The sequence below is a fragment of the Protopterus annectens genome, chromosome 5.part1 (genome assembly GCF_019279795.1).
Source record: "Protopterus annectens isolate FY-2018-M chromosome 5.part1, PAN1.0, whole genome shotgun sequence".
In the NCBI taxonomy this organism is placed as follows: domain Eukaryota; kingdom Metazoa; phylum Chordata; order Ceratodontiformes; family Protopteridae; genus Protopterus; species Protopterus annectens.
In genome coordinates this window covers 485,540,893-485,556,580 of record NC_056736.1, presented here as the reverse complement: position 1 = coordinate 485,556,580, position 15,688 = coordinate 485,540,893, and positions in this window count along the sequence as shown.

Genomic DNA, 15,688 nt, shown 5'->3' with positions numbered 1-15,688 from the left:
CATATGAAGTAAAGTTTCTCCCTAATCCAATTCAAGTGTAACTTGGACAATTTAATGAGAAACCAGAAATTCATCCTTGGTTTGGCACCTATGTCTCTAACAGACACAGGTAACCTGCAAATGGCTCATCTCCCATGCCCAAGCTGACACTTATCAAGGGTATCAGAACTTGTCAGAGATTTGGGATGCATGGCTAGGTTTAAAAAAATGCCCTTGTGGTCATTAACCTAGTAAACACCTATGAACCTATGAATCCATAAAAGTACAACGTGTCTAGAAAAGAAGTACCTTAGACATTTTCTATATAATTCTATAAAAACACGGGTTAAGTCTAGGTAGTCTTTATTTATGACTTTTGAGGATATACTTTTAATTTATAATTACGCACAACATTTTACAGCACTAAGAACTGTATAATTAAATTTGTTATAATTAACTTTTTTAAAACATACATATCAAGTTATGCCCTTAAATAATAAATGGATTGATAGCCAGATGACTAAGAAGGATTATTTAAAGGTGTTTATTTTTGTGCAAATTTTAGCTCTGATGAAGTTCTATTTAATAAAGAATGAAAACGCTAAGCAACATTCTGTTTGACATATTGTTTTAAAGGTTGCCATTTTTTATTGCCAATTTACCAGAGATGTTTTGTGGTTTTGCTATGAAATAACTGTTAGTAACCAGTCTATGTTCCTGTTGGTGGTCATAAAGATTTATGTAATGAAACTGTCAACTGGTTAACTAAAAACATAAAAACTGAAATAGTCATTCTGGAAGTCTTCAAATACTAAGTTGAATTTTGTGTAGAATGATTACTGTCATCTGTCAAAGCATCTCCATAGCCTGTCAAGCTAGTAACCCTTCCATCTACAATATAGAAAACATTTGAAAGAGACAACACTATAGATTAGGTTGTGACAATGCTGCATAGCAACACTCTTGTAGTTGGTTTTATGACAGACTTCATAAGTGCTCTTTAGTATCCATTTGCTATATGTGATCACAGTAAAAGCTAAAATAGAAATATAATTTCTTTTGTTTTTTTTTTTTTTTTTGGATCAAGAAGGAATTGACCCTAATGCCTTCATCTAAGTTATTAATGCAGCTAATTAGTTGCTGTTCAATTGTCTCATTGTATATTTATAGAGCTATACAGTGCTTTAACACCATATGAGTACTGTACAGGGTCTAGACCCAGTGGTGGTACAAAACATGTGCTCTACAAACATCACTGGGATCACTTTCAAGATTAAATCATTAATGCCATAAAGAGATCATCTTTGAGCCAAGTTTCACTATGCTAAATGTATGCCAGGTCTCATAAAATATCATAAAGCAAAAACAAGTGGGAAAAAAAAGAAATACAGTGAGAATCTGAATCAGACTAATGTCCATAATCCAAAACACTTGTGTAGATAAACAGTCTTTGTTATACATAAACACTAGCATTTTGTTTTACATTTTAGTGTTAGTTTTATGTTACTACAAGACAATAACTTGTTTGTGCCCTGGTCCTATACAATCTCCTACACCTTTCCTAGATCCAAGTTATGAACAAGCAGTAGATGTTTCAAAAATATTTTACTGATATTGGTGGACAACTGAGCTAGTTATAATAAATAAGAACAGTGCATCTACCAAAGCCTATGGAAGAAGGCATGCATTCCTTTTTCTGTGTAAACTGGAAGAGTACAGACTGTATTTAAATTTCTAAGAAAACTCAAGATAGAATTTACTTTTACAGGCAAACTTTCTCATGAGAACCTTAAAATATTTGCAAATGCCATTCCATACCCAGAAATAATACCTCACACTTGATCTGTTAACAGAGGCTATGTTGCAAGCTCTGGAAGAAAGCTTTTGCTGTACTTTACACAATGTTAATTGTAGTTGCAAGTTCAGATCTTCTAAGCAAATATTATTGCCAAGGGGGCATGTTAAATGTTACATGTCCAGGGTTTAATCCATCCATCCATCCACCTCTCCTTCCATCCATTCATCTATCAACCTATCTATCCATTCTCCATCCATCCATTCATTTGTGCATTCATCATTCCATCCATCCATCCATCCATCCATCCATCCATCCATCCATCCATCCATCCATCCATCCAGCTCTCCTTCCATCCATCTATCTATCCATCTATCTATCCATCTCTCCATCCATCCATTCATCTGTGCATTCATCATTCCATCCATCCATCCAACCAAAATCCTTTTATCCAATTTTTGTACATGGAGGTGGGATATCACTTCATCGGTGACAATGATCACACCGCCATACACACTCTGGCTAGGCTTATAAATGCCCTAGGGCAGATAGCCTAGTATGAACCTATGAACCTATGAACCAGGTCGGTTAGTCCTGTCATGATTGTTCTTCCAAACCACACACACACACACACACACACACACACACACACACACACACACATGCACATTCATAACTAAGACTAATTTAGAGAGCCCAATCCACATACTGCATGTCTTTGTAATGTGAGAGGAAACTGGAACACCTTGAGAAAACCCAGACAAACATAAGGAAATTCTTGGATCTTGTCCTTACATATTGGTACATCTTGCACCATTCATTGCATATCTTTATCACTTGTTAGGTCTGACCATAAAACAGCCTCCTTCAAAATGAAATTAAAACCCAAGATGACTAAAATTTTTTTAAGACAAACTACCTACTCCTTAGTGATGCATTGGCAAGTTTCAAATCTCCATGAAACCCAGTTAACTCTACTGTATGGAATATGCAAAAAAAATACACCTCCACACTATACCAGCATGAAAACAGCTATACAGATGCAGCTGTATCTAGTAAGAATAAATGAAGGGCAAACCCCAGAAAAAACCCAGATGGTAGAACCATAATATCAACAAGCTTTATAATAAAAGAAAAAGAATGTTGATGAAAATTAAGAAGAGTAATTTTCAGAATGTTATAGCCCTGTCATTGAACTAAACAAACAACCCAAGAGCTTAATTAAATCCACCAAACCCAGGTTTGAGACTAAAATAGCTTACAAAGCCAAAGAAAATCACTAGGCTTTTTTTAGTTATGTTTGTGCAAAAAGCAGCAATACACTGAGCTAACTGTGAGCAATGTTACCTGCACTGAGGCTGAAGATATGGCTGATAAATTTAGCTTAAACTTTACTACTGACTCCCCTCCGTATGTCCCTCAAGAAATACTTCAAACTGTATCACCTTCAGCTATCACAAAAGACCAAGTCCTAAAAGTGGTATGTAAAGCTAAAAATACTGCATTGATACATCCTGACATTATCGTTGAATACATCTTAAACAGCATGAAGTACGATTTAATCATACCGCTAACAACACTTTTCAATCTAATTCTTCATACAGAATTTGTATTAAATGAACTGAGAACAGCTACAACCAGTCCCCATGCATAATGGATAACCTTCCACAGACCAAGGTAAATACTGACTCATAAGTCTAGCCAGCTGCATTTATAAAATCATGGAAAGACTTATCATGGAACTGGTCATTCAGAACATATGGAATCTCCTAACACCAGAGCCATCTCTATTTGGATTTATTAAGGGCAGGTCATTCTTATTCACACTGGTGGACTTTTTTGAAAAGGTCATCAAAACAATGGATAAAGGCAAAACGGTATACATTGCATACGTGGATCTGGTCAAAACATTTGATATAAGGCATAGTAGAAAAGCTAAAGAAATTGTGAATAATCACCTATGTCACCCACTCTCTTGCCAACTGGATCACAGATAGGATGCAGGAAATCAAAATAGGGGAAGTTACTTTAATGACGCGACCAGTCACAAGTGGAGTCCCTCAGGGTTCTCTGCAGGGACATCTGTTGTTTGGCCTCTACTAAAATAAATGCCAATACTAAAGGGCTGTGGCTGACTAAGTTTGCAGATGACTGCAAGCTAGGAGCAGCCATTGAATCCCCAAGTGACTTAGCCAACCTGCAGGAAGGCTTGTCCCAAATAAATACCTGGTGCTAAAATCATGTACTGAAACTAAATGCCAAAAAATGCATTATTGTATCCTTTGGAATGTCAACTATCCCAAGGAACTACCACATAGACAGTTCGACCCTAAGAGATGATCCAGCTGTTTGGGATTTGAAAACGTATGTTACCTAACTTTTGACCAACATGTGTTAATTTTTGTAACAAAGTTCTTCTATTTTGCACAGCTTATAAACAAAGAAATTGCATCTATATCTAGGGATGTCATTGCTCCTTCTACTCAACCATCATTAGGACAGTCATTGAGTATAATTCCCCCTTTGGCATGCATCTGACCAGACACATGCAACAACTGGATTACCCACAGATACCTTATTAAAAGGACACATGGTATTAACAATATATCCTACATAGACTGATTCAAAGTCTTGTATCTATACTCTGTGTCCTACAGACTGCTAAGAGATGACCTGTTTCTGACATACAAGGCATCCTCAGACCAAATATTGCTAGGTTCATAGGTTGTTACTAGGCTAATAACAACTAGGGCCTTTATAATCCTAGCTGTGCACCCAAACCCAGTTTTTACCAGAGTACTTTGGGTGTCTATTAGGAGGGAGAGTATATCAGCAATGAGATAGCTACAGGATTTGAGGGAGAGGGAATGTTAATTGGAGAAAAGTTTACTTAATGACAGCCTCTGTCCATCATACATGTGGGGTCCAGACTGGGGGTGAATTTGTAATTTTCCATCCAATGGTCAAAGTTAGGTTTTAAGATTGTTAGAAATGAACTCTGCTTCACTTGGATGGGGAGTCTATTCCATAACATGGTGATGCTTGAGTCACATATCTCTCCCTCCCTCCATCATTTCATCATTTATTTCACAAGTGAAGATCAAATCCTTAGATTTAGTGTTTCTAGTGGTGTTTGCTTTGCAGATGTACAAAAGATCCATTAGGGCTCGATCTGAGGATGCCTTATTAGCCAAACATAGATCACCTCTCAGCAGTCTGCCGGTTACTGACTACAGAGACAGGGCCCTTACATCTGTATAGGGCAGAGTATTCATGCACTGCATTCTCCTAGTGAGGAACCTTTGTAGGTGTTCCGATTGTTCCAAGTGTCTGATTAGGTACATGCCAAAGGGGGCATTGCGCTCAGTGATGACTTTGATAAAGAATGAGTAGAGTTGTACTATATCTTCATTCGACCTAGATTCCAAACCCTTACTTTTAATTTGGGTTACATTGAAAGATTGTTTTCCTGTCTTTGCTACATGATGGTCGAATGCCAAATTTCTGTCTAGTTAGATCCCTAACTACAGGGTCAACTCTTAGGGGTGTTTTATTGACGGAGTGATTAGCTTGGATGGACAATTTCCCAAAGGCAATTATGATGCATTTTTGGGCACTGAGTTTTAAACTTTGGCTTTGGCACCAGTCAGGCATGAACTTCCCTTAAAAAGCCAAACTGGAATGGGTCTAGTATCTATAGGTTGCCAATGTTCTTGTTGCACATTTCCATGACAATTCCTTCCATGGCTTTGTATATTAGACTTGTCAGACTGAAGAGTCTGTGGTTCCTGGGGTCAGTTGATTGTTCACCCTTATGAAGAGGGATGACCATTGCAGTCCTCCATTCACATGTTAGGTAACCTAATTTGAGAGTGTAGGTGAAAAACACCTCAAGTAGTCATGTGAGGGTGTGTTTTACACTATTCAGGAGCTAACCAAGGATACTGTTGGGACCCATTGAGGAAGTGTTTTTGGCCTTAGCGGGCATTGCCAGAACCTGATCCCTACTTAAATTTGGGGAAGGTTATGCTAGAAGGGATTTTACAGGACTAGCTCTGTGTATGTGTGTGTGTGTGTGTGTTGGGGGGGGGGGGTGAAGGGTGAAGTTAGTGCTAAATTTATAGGCCAGTGAATTTGCTATGTCTACCTGATAAATGAAGGTGGTGCTGTTAACCAGCAGTTCAACACACTGCTGTGTGTTACATTTAAGATTCCACACATAGCTGAAGAAGGCCATCTGATTATCTTAGCCTGAGTGACTATCATGACTCATACCTCACAACTGTACAACTTTTCACAGAATGTCCAGATTTTTGCCTCATATGTTTTGTCCATTTTTCATAAAATTGTGTTTTTTCTGGCAAATTAGTGGCAAATCATTAAAGACTGAAGTTAGAAAATAAAAACAGGCATTTCAATTTCATATTTCATACCCTTCAGAAAAATCATGTTAATGCAAAACCTGTAATTCTATCAACTTTCTAAGTTTGCAAGAGCAATATTTAAAAATTGTCCCTATTTTTGGGCCTTTGACCCACTTTCATTAATGGCTTTGTCCAGATTTCTTGCTCTAAGAAGTTGAGATGTATGCCCTGACTTCATAGTTGGCATTGTTAAGCTTAATTAGACTGCTTAGTTTCTTGTTTAATTGAATCAGAAGTTATTTATGGAAATTGCTCTTTCTGATTTTGGCCATGATATTTTTTTTACCATATACCCTGTTGTGGTGAGGGTTCCAAAAGTGGAGTTTGTTTTGGGCTTAATTCTGTTGGTAATGACAGCCTCTCTGTAGCCATTTACATGTTTGCACATGGCTTCTGTGAACAATTCTGCATAGGTAGCCATGACTCAGAGTTAGGGGAAGCCTTGAATTTTGACACTTGATAAGATGTAGTTTGGCTTAGAATAGTTCATAACTGTCACAGGTTTAGTTGAGTTTTCTTGGTTAATTTTTATTTTGAAGGAGACAGCTTTGTGATCCAACCTCATCAGTAAGGACACAACATGGGGGGATGGCGTTGGCAATGGTCTTTCATATTGGTGAGTATTAGATCTGGTATTCTGGGTGTAAGCATGCTATATGGTCCAGGATATGCATGTTAATAAAGTCCAGTAAGTGTTGTGCCTGTGCTTTTGAGGCAGTGTATGTTTCTGAGTCTATAGAAAGGTAGTTAAAGTTTTCCATGAATAGGATATCTGATCAGACGGTGAGTGCATCTAACAGGTCTAGGTAAGAGCTGTGAGATTCTTGTGGCATAGATGACAACCTATAGCTAGCTAGGCTAGGGACCTTATCTAAAGTGACTTGCACATGAATGGACTCCATGGCATTATCATATTTGACCAGCCTGGAAGTAAATTTTTTGCTGATGTAGATCGAGACACCTCCACCTTTAGTCCCTGTCTGTGCTGTTGTGGGCTAAATGTCTGGAAGGCACTGTAACCCTGCACTGCCAGAGTACTTTCCAATGTTTTAAGTCAAGTCTTGGTAATGGCACAGATGTGTACATTCTCCATAGTGAGGAAGGCTTGTAGGGTGTGGAGTTTTTTTTTTTTTTTTTTGAGCAGTAACATCTTAAGGCTGAACCTGTTTTGGTTTATTGCCAGTTTTGTCATTTCAGCATTCCCTGGGTTTGATCTCCCTGATCTGATACCAGAAAATAAGCCAGTTAGTAAAATCAATCATTTTATGTATGTACTGTGGCATCATCCTTGGTGAAGGTAGAATGCTGCATGGCTCACACCTGACACTGACACAGAGATATCAATCTTTTCATATGATCCAGTGACATACGTCTTATGTCATTTACACCCACATGGACTATGATAGAATCAAATTGATACCCGGAGTGCAGTGACCTGAGTATATGCATGATTTTGCAGATCCTGGCTCCAGATAGGGAACAAACAGGCATCTTCTCCTTTTCTAACCTGATGAGTAGGGCATCTGTGTGTCATACAATGGAATCCCCCAATGATAAGAGTATCATATAAAGTGCTTGCTTGCTTGCATTATGCACTTCATTAGTTGTGGACCATTGGATGTAAGCTTATGTGTGGTGCTTGGTGTAATTTTGGTCTGCGCTTTAATTATTGCTGAGGAAAAGTGTAGCTGTTAGATGACTTAAGAGGTCTTTGAGGTTTGGAATGTTCTTGTAAATGCCTCAGTGTAATCTTATTTGTAGGTGAGATTTTTGACTCTAAGTAAGTTGCATACTTAAATCTCTTGAATACTGTTAGTTTCTTTAAGTTTTTACTGGTTGTCTGATAACATGAGACAATTGTTACATTGTCTCAGGATGCCCATATCTATCATTCTAGCTACAGAGACATTTGGAAATTACATATACATGTTGTTTAGTCTTGTATTAGGATAAGCTATTATGATTTAAGGATAACTTACACAACAGGCAATCACAATGAATGAGGGAAGGAAGGGACTTGGATATCAAATTACATCAAAGGGCGGAAGCGAGAGACACTGACTTTTAAAATGACAGCAGGAAAAGGGGAGGCTGCAGTGGTGCAGCAGTTAGCATTGTTGCCTTACAGCAAGAGGTTCTCAGGTTTGATTCTCAGCTGGAGTTCCTTCTGTGTGGAGTCTGCATGTCCTCTCTGTGGCTGCATGAATTGTAAAAGGCATGCAGGTAGATGGGTGTACCTCCCTTGAACGTTGAGCACTGGGCTGGCAACTTGACACTGTAAAAACTCACTGCCAATCATTAGCAGACCGGAGGTCCGCTGTGGTGACCCCTAACCAGAATAAGCCAAAAGACTTTTAGCAGGAAAAGAATGGGAAAGTGCAGGGAAAATTCACGCTGTAACAAGCAGTTCTTAATTTTTTGTTTTTGAGATAATCAGAAACTAGATTTCTTTGTTTAAGTATCTAAACAGAAAGTGCTCCCAAACAAATCAAGCCTTAATGGTCACATTAAATTGATAATGATATATAGCTTTAAGGAACTGATAATAGTTTAATCAGTAAGCAGATCATTTCAGCAAGTCAAATGGCATCAGAAGTACTTTTGTCTAGTGACCTAAACCTCTTCTGCAACAATATTAGAATGGTTTGGAGAGAAGGTATGTATCTCACAGAGAATACTACTGCTCTGGTTCACCCCAGTTCATATTCAAGCAAAACGTAGATCTATGGATAGAAAACAGAAGGCTTGTGTCACAGAGATGTGGATGAGTAGTATTGTAACATAATACCATCTCTCTCTCTCTATAGATATATATATATATATATATATATATATATATATATATATATATATATATATATATATATATATATATATATATATATATATATATATATATCTGAACTGCAAATGGTCGAGATCATAAGATTAAAGTTTTGAAATTGTCATAAAAATATATGGTACTTGCGTATTATCGCAACCACATTTTTATGGTCACGAAATTGGCATACTAAAAGTGAGTCAAGGGAATTTAAGACTCATAAATGCTCCTCAAAGTGTTTTCTACTGTTGCATTACATTGCTTAACTAGCAGGAGCACACTAATATATAGACAGGGAGTTTCTGTTGGCAGTAACAGAATGTAATCGTATGCGATGTAGTACTGCTGCCATTACCTGTCATCGCAAGCAACTTGCAAAGCTGCCAGCATTCTTTCCATTATTTTTTTTTCCTTTTACCTTCACTGTGTACCTCAAGCAAGGCTGACCATAAGTCAGATGGCAGGAACTTAATTCAACATACCAACATTAACAGAGAACAGGAAAGGAAGGACACAGTGACAAAGTAACAGCCACACAAACTTAGATATAGATATAGATGTATAGTTATATATATATATATATATATATATATATATAATTTTTTTTTTTTTACATTTCTGCAGGAAAGGAAGCCCGCCTACACCCCCACACCCCCTACTAAATAAATCTGAGATCCCACTACAGTGAGGAAAATGGTAAGTTTCCTATGCCACGCTGTACGGTGATCCCCATTCAAAATGTTTGAAGTTTCAAAACTGTAATTTTATGGTCTCAACCATTTGCAATTTGAAGTTTTGAAACTTTGAGCTTGCGTCACTTTATCCTGTTTCATACAGACTACTCAGAGGTGATCTCCTCCTTGCATATTAGGCAATCTTTGACCCTTTCTCATTGGAAATGCTGCATATTCACAAGTCAAATAGTACACAGATTATTCGCTCTAAAGGCCTTAACCTAGTATGTAACATTAATAGAACTTGTTGGAGGGAAAGATTTGTTGTCTAGAGGTTAAGACACCTTTGGAACAGACTCCCATTTCATTTCAAGCAGAAAACATCATTGGCCTTCTTCAAACGCAATCTAGATGATTGGATGGGTAATTATGAATTCACCCGGGTGGTTCCACCTTGTCCCTGTTGGACAGGGGCAATAGGTGCTGATCATGGAAATAAGAGTAAAACTTCACTAGGCTTGTAAGGGCCCTAGGGCCATTAGCCTAGTAACCTCCTGTGATACTATGATCCTATGAAGGGAGGAATCCATATAGGATCATAGGAGGTTAGGAGTTAAAACCTAAAAAAAGACTGAAAACCCAAAGAAGAGTGAATCTTGAAAATCAATCATCTCTTTAAAACTTGTTTTTTCAAGGGGGTCAAGTCCCACCTGTAACCCCATGTAGGGATAAAGCCCTCCATAACCCTGAACTTATATATACCAACTCCAAGGCTGTCATACCTTGCAGAAAAAGAAATATTCCAAGAAATGACATTTGGACTTAGTACATGCAAGTCCTCTCTTTTGGCCATTCAGTCTCTTCATTTTGGGACTCGGTCTAGTGGGATCCCAACATTTCATATGGTTACCATGATTTCTTCATTGAATGTCAATGAGTTTTTTCTTTAAATTGGCCTTTCCCAGTATTTGTCATCCTGTTTTCCAACACATAATAAATAATGCATTGCAAATAATTAAGGCTGTGCTCATGGACTTATTCTGTTATGCATGCATGCACTAGTACACTTAATGTTAAGGGTAGTTTGTGAATGTCACCCTACCTGTTTTGTACTCTTGTGTCCAATATGAGACAGTGCTATATTTCCAGCTCTTTGTTATGCAGAATCTACTAAGCATGATGCAAACACCTGCATTTATTTTGTAATTCTCTGACATCAAATCCATCCTAGGCCAATAATAAATGCAGCATCTTTGTTAATAAATGTCATCATATATATATATATATATATATATATATATATATATATATATATATATATATATACATATACACTTTTATACTGTATATACATATATATAGATGGACATACACATATTTATATGCATGGATTGCAAAACTACTAAAGCTTATTTAGCTGTTTACTTATTTTAACAGCCATGCCTAAGTGTATTTGAATATTTAGCAGTATTTCTGGGAAGCATGATAGCTATTTAATTCTTGCATGTTGATATTGCTGTGCACACAGCAGTGCTGGCTAGCTATCAAGTAATTATGGAAAAGTACTCTACATTTCACCCACAAGGGATACTATTGATGCGAACTGTCAGTTTTTAAAATGTCAATGACTCTGCTGAAGTCAATGCTCACACTTCTGTTACATACACAAATGGTCCAGGAGGGGAACAATTTAGTGCAGTCATTATGAAAGCAAAGTTAGCCCTACAGAAGTAGTTAATGAAATGAAAGTACTAGAAAAGGAAACTAGGGCAGAATGGCACAGAATAGTGTTTTTTCCCCCCATGACGATAACACTTTCTCTTTGTAGGTCTTATCATGTTCAAGGAAGGACTTTAAATATCTCAAAAATAATTTAGGAGCTTGAGGCCAGATTATTTGGTAATTTTGTCTGATAGGAATATGGAAATCTTAAAAGGATATGTTTGCAAATTAGTGATAAAGGAATTGTATGCACAGCCAAGCAACAAATACCTGTTATTTTTTTTTTTTTTTTTAGATTTGGGGCATTTTTTTTCTTTGTTTAACATGAGGTGACATTTATATTCACTAGGTGATGTGCTTTCTACAAAAAGCTACAGCCATTAGATTGTGAGCAAAAATCATCTGCCAGATCTAAATAATCTTTATATTACCGAGCAATATTATTTATAGTTTGTCCATTAACCTAGGTCTGTGACAAAAGAAATCATAGCGTTGTAGCAAAGGTACTGTACAGCGAATACAAAATGTTTGTATGGGGCAAGACTGTTGCTACTGAAAATATAACATCTGCATGACTTAACAGCCTTCAGAAAAAAACATATTCTGATTTTTTTTCCCAAAATCTTGAAACTGAAAAAGTTATGGGACTTTGTTTCTGAAGCAAATTCCTTGGTTCTTAACTTCGGAGACAGTGAAACTTTAGGCCCAGAATTTTGAGAATGTTTGAGAGAGTGTGTGTATGTGTCTATGTGTGCATGTTTGCATGTGTGTGTCTGTGTCTGTGTAAAGGTAAATGTCTATATGTGCGGTTACCATGCATTTTTTCAAATGTTGCTTTGGTCGATAAACGCTTAGGGTGTTTGAGATTTTCAAATGTCTGGATAGTCAAACATCTGATATCTCAAAATGTCATTTCTTCAAGCAGGTGAGTGGAGTTAGGGAGTGGTTACAGCGTGTGTGTCTGCATGTTAGGGCTAGAGTAAGGGTTACGTGAGGGTATAGGTGTTGTGTGTTTGTATGTGAGTGTGTGTATTTTAGACTTAGGATCAGGGTCAGGTAGGAGTTAGACTTCATGTTTGCAGTGTGCATTGATATGAGTTTGTTTGTCTGAGTGTGTCTTGTATAGTGTTGGTGTTACTATAAGGGTTTTTTAAGGTAAGGTGTGTGGTTAGTGCTGGAGTGGGGCAGGGTTATTGTTAGGGATTAGTATGTATTACTGAGGTGGGCAGGTTGCTTTGCCTTAATATGGTCAAAACAGAAAGTTCTTAATCAAAACATTTTACAATATTTCACAAAAGTCATATTAAAGATTTCTTCTTCTTATATAAAAAGTATGGTCATTTCCATCTCATGGCACACTAGTATAGAGGATAGAAAGATGAGAAATCTCACATTGCGTGGGGCTTTTACAGTGAAAGCCCAGCAAAAGAGCTATCCAGAGAAATTGCCTTGTTTAATTAAGTGTGAGCTCAAGAGGAGAAAGTACAGTGGCCAATAATCTAGTCTTAAGCTAAGACCATTCTTTACAAAAATCCCTCTGGGAGTGCAGTGCTCCTCATGTTTAGTAAGAGACTGTCATTTAGCTCATTCACTGCAAGTAGTCACAAACATTGTAGGAAATATGCCCTTCATGCATATGTTTGGAAGCAAGTCTATGGAGTGGGTAACAAGATATGCAAAATGCAAATAAAAGTTAAGGCTAAATGCATGTTAGAACTGTACTTCTAAGTCACAGAAAAATGTCTCAGATCTAAACTGAAGGGGAATGAATTATGTCATATTGGTTATCATCCAAACCAAAGGGTGTTTCTCACAAAGAATCAGGTCAGCTGCCACAGAATCTCCCCAAAATGGTTCTTTACAATCAATTATCTCACATCTCAGGTTAAAATTTCAAACTATTTGCAGTATCTGATACCAGAAGAATGAGTAAGTGACCATCCAGCAATATAACTTACTGCCATCATCAAACAGAAAACAGAAAACAACAGACCACTTAATGCCCTAGCTGTGCTTTCATTATGTCTCCTGCATGCATTTTCATCCATGGAGTGAGCATCATGAGACTATACAGCCTAGGTAACTTCTAAACACAGACACCTCCGCAGACATTTAAAGGACATACGACTCTGACACTAACCAAAATGTCTCAATTTCTCAGTTGTTGCCAAGCATTTCTACTGTGTGAGTAGAAAAATGAATGAATGAATCATTATGAAATGTGGCAGAGAGACATGGAAATTCACATACCTACACACATGTTTGAGGGCATTGGAAACCATTGTTATGCAGTGGTAAGGCAGAGGTAAGGCAAGGAAGAAATACATGGAATGAAACAATATTAAGTCACTTTGGAAATTATTGAGAAGACGTTTGGAAAATAATGTCTGCTATCATCGTGTGTAAAGTACTCATCTCTGTAAAGGGAAATATTGAAATAATACCATTTTTATTATAGTGATTTATCTATCTATCTATCTATCTATCTATCTATCTATCTATCTATCTATCTATCTATCTATCTATCTGTCTGTCTGTCTATCTATCTATCTATCTATCTATCTATCTATCTATCTATCTATCTATCTATCTATCTATCTATCTATCTATCTATCTATCTCTCTATCTATCTATCTATCTATCTATCTATATGCCTATATCTGTACCTACATATTAGATGACACTGAGGTGCTGTTTCATAATTTCAGTGTTAACCCCAGAACTACTATTTGCCTATTTATGTAACTTCTGTAAAAATTGTAATCATAAACCTTATTGTTTGCTTAGATATGTTAACTACTGTATATACTGCATTTTAATCTAATTTTGGTGACCTTGGAGCTTTTCTCCCCGGGCCTCCACTGAAAATGGACATGTATCCAAACGAACTACCCGGTCAATAAATGTAAAATAAATAAATAAATGTCTGTGTGGAGTCTCTACATTCCACTTTCATCCACATGAATTCTGTTTGGGAGTTTTGTTCTAATTTACTGGTTCTCATGCATACAGGTTTTTTCTTGCTGTCATGGTCTGGCCATGGCTGAACAGTGCCTTCAATGTCTTACTCTATTACTATGTGAAACAAACATTTTCCTTAAGTTAATAATACTAATTGTAGTTTAAGTCTTGTCTGTGCTTAGTTATGCTGTTCTGAATAACAGCTTGGGTATGCTTTAGATAGCTTATACCAGATTCTTGTTACAGAAGTGTTAGATCATGTCATAAGTGAAAAGGAGGCCTTCGGTTCAGTTATGTATGTTAACTAAATAGATATCTGCATCATACTTCTTAACCTGTTTGTAAAAGAAATATGGACAAAACCAAAATAATGTATGCATGTGTGTGTGTATGTGTCGGGGAGAGGGAACAAAGACCAAAATAGGGACATATTTTAAATATCACTTGCATAAACTTAGAAAGTCGCTAGAATAACATTGTTTTTAATTTATTCATTTTTTGAAGTACTACAGTGATTTTCTCTGAATGCTGTCTGTATTCTTAGGTTTTGCATTAGCATGCATGTTAATAGAGAGTATGAAGTGTATGAAGCTCAAATATCTGTTCTTATTTAGTAACTTCAGTCCACAATGACTAACGAGGAAACAATAAATTTTATGAGTAACAGATCAAAAATATGAGGCAAAATTATTGACATTCTGCAAAATTCTGGACAGCTGATGGGTACAATCTTCATATATACTGAAGCATAGTGATTGTTAAACCAAGTAAAAACACTGAGCAAACTAGTTCTGTAGCAATTAATATGTAACTGCTGCCTCTAGAGCTTTATCAGGGCAACTAGCCTTTGTGGAAGTACATTTGTGACTTCTGGGCTTAAAGACAATTATGAAAAGGAGTCTTGGGGAATTATAAGTGCAGACAGGAAACATTCATTGGAAATGGAATTCTGGAATGTATCCCCAAGTGATCAAAGGAACAGCAACTGCTTGCAGGTATCCATGTTGTAATGAGAAATAAACTGAGTTATTGTCCTGTATGATAAAGAGTAAAAACTGGTACCTGTTGTTAAGTACTGCTGCTTTCGATATACCAAACGTGAGAAGCTTGCCTCAGAAATACTGCACCTGGATGTACTGAGCCAAAGTCTTTCTGACTGTCTTGCTTTTATTTCTGTTTGTCCCAGTTTTAAAAATGAAACACTGTTTTTCACTTATCTTCTGTAAATAAACATTAATTTAAAATGAATGATGGATTCCAGGTACTGTCTCTATTACTGAAAATTCAGAGAAATTCTATAGTATATACATTA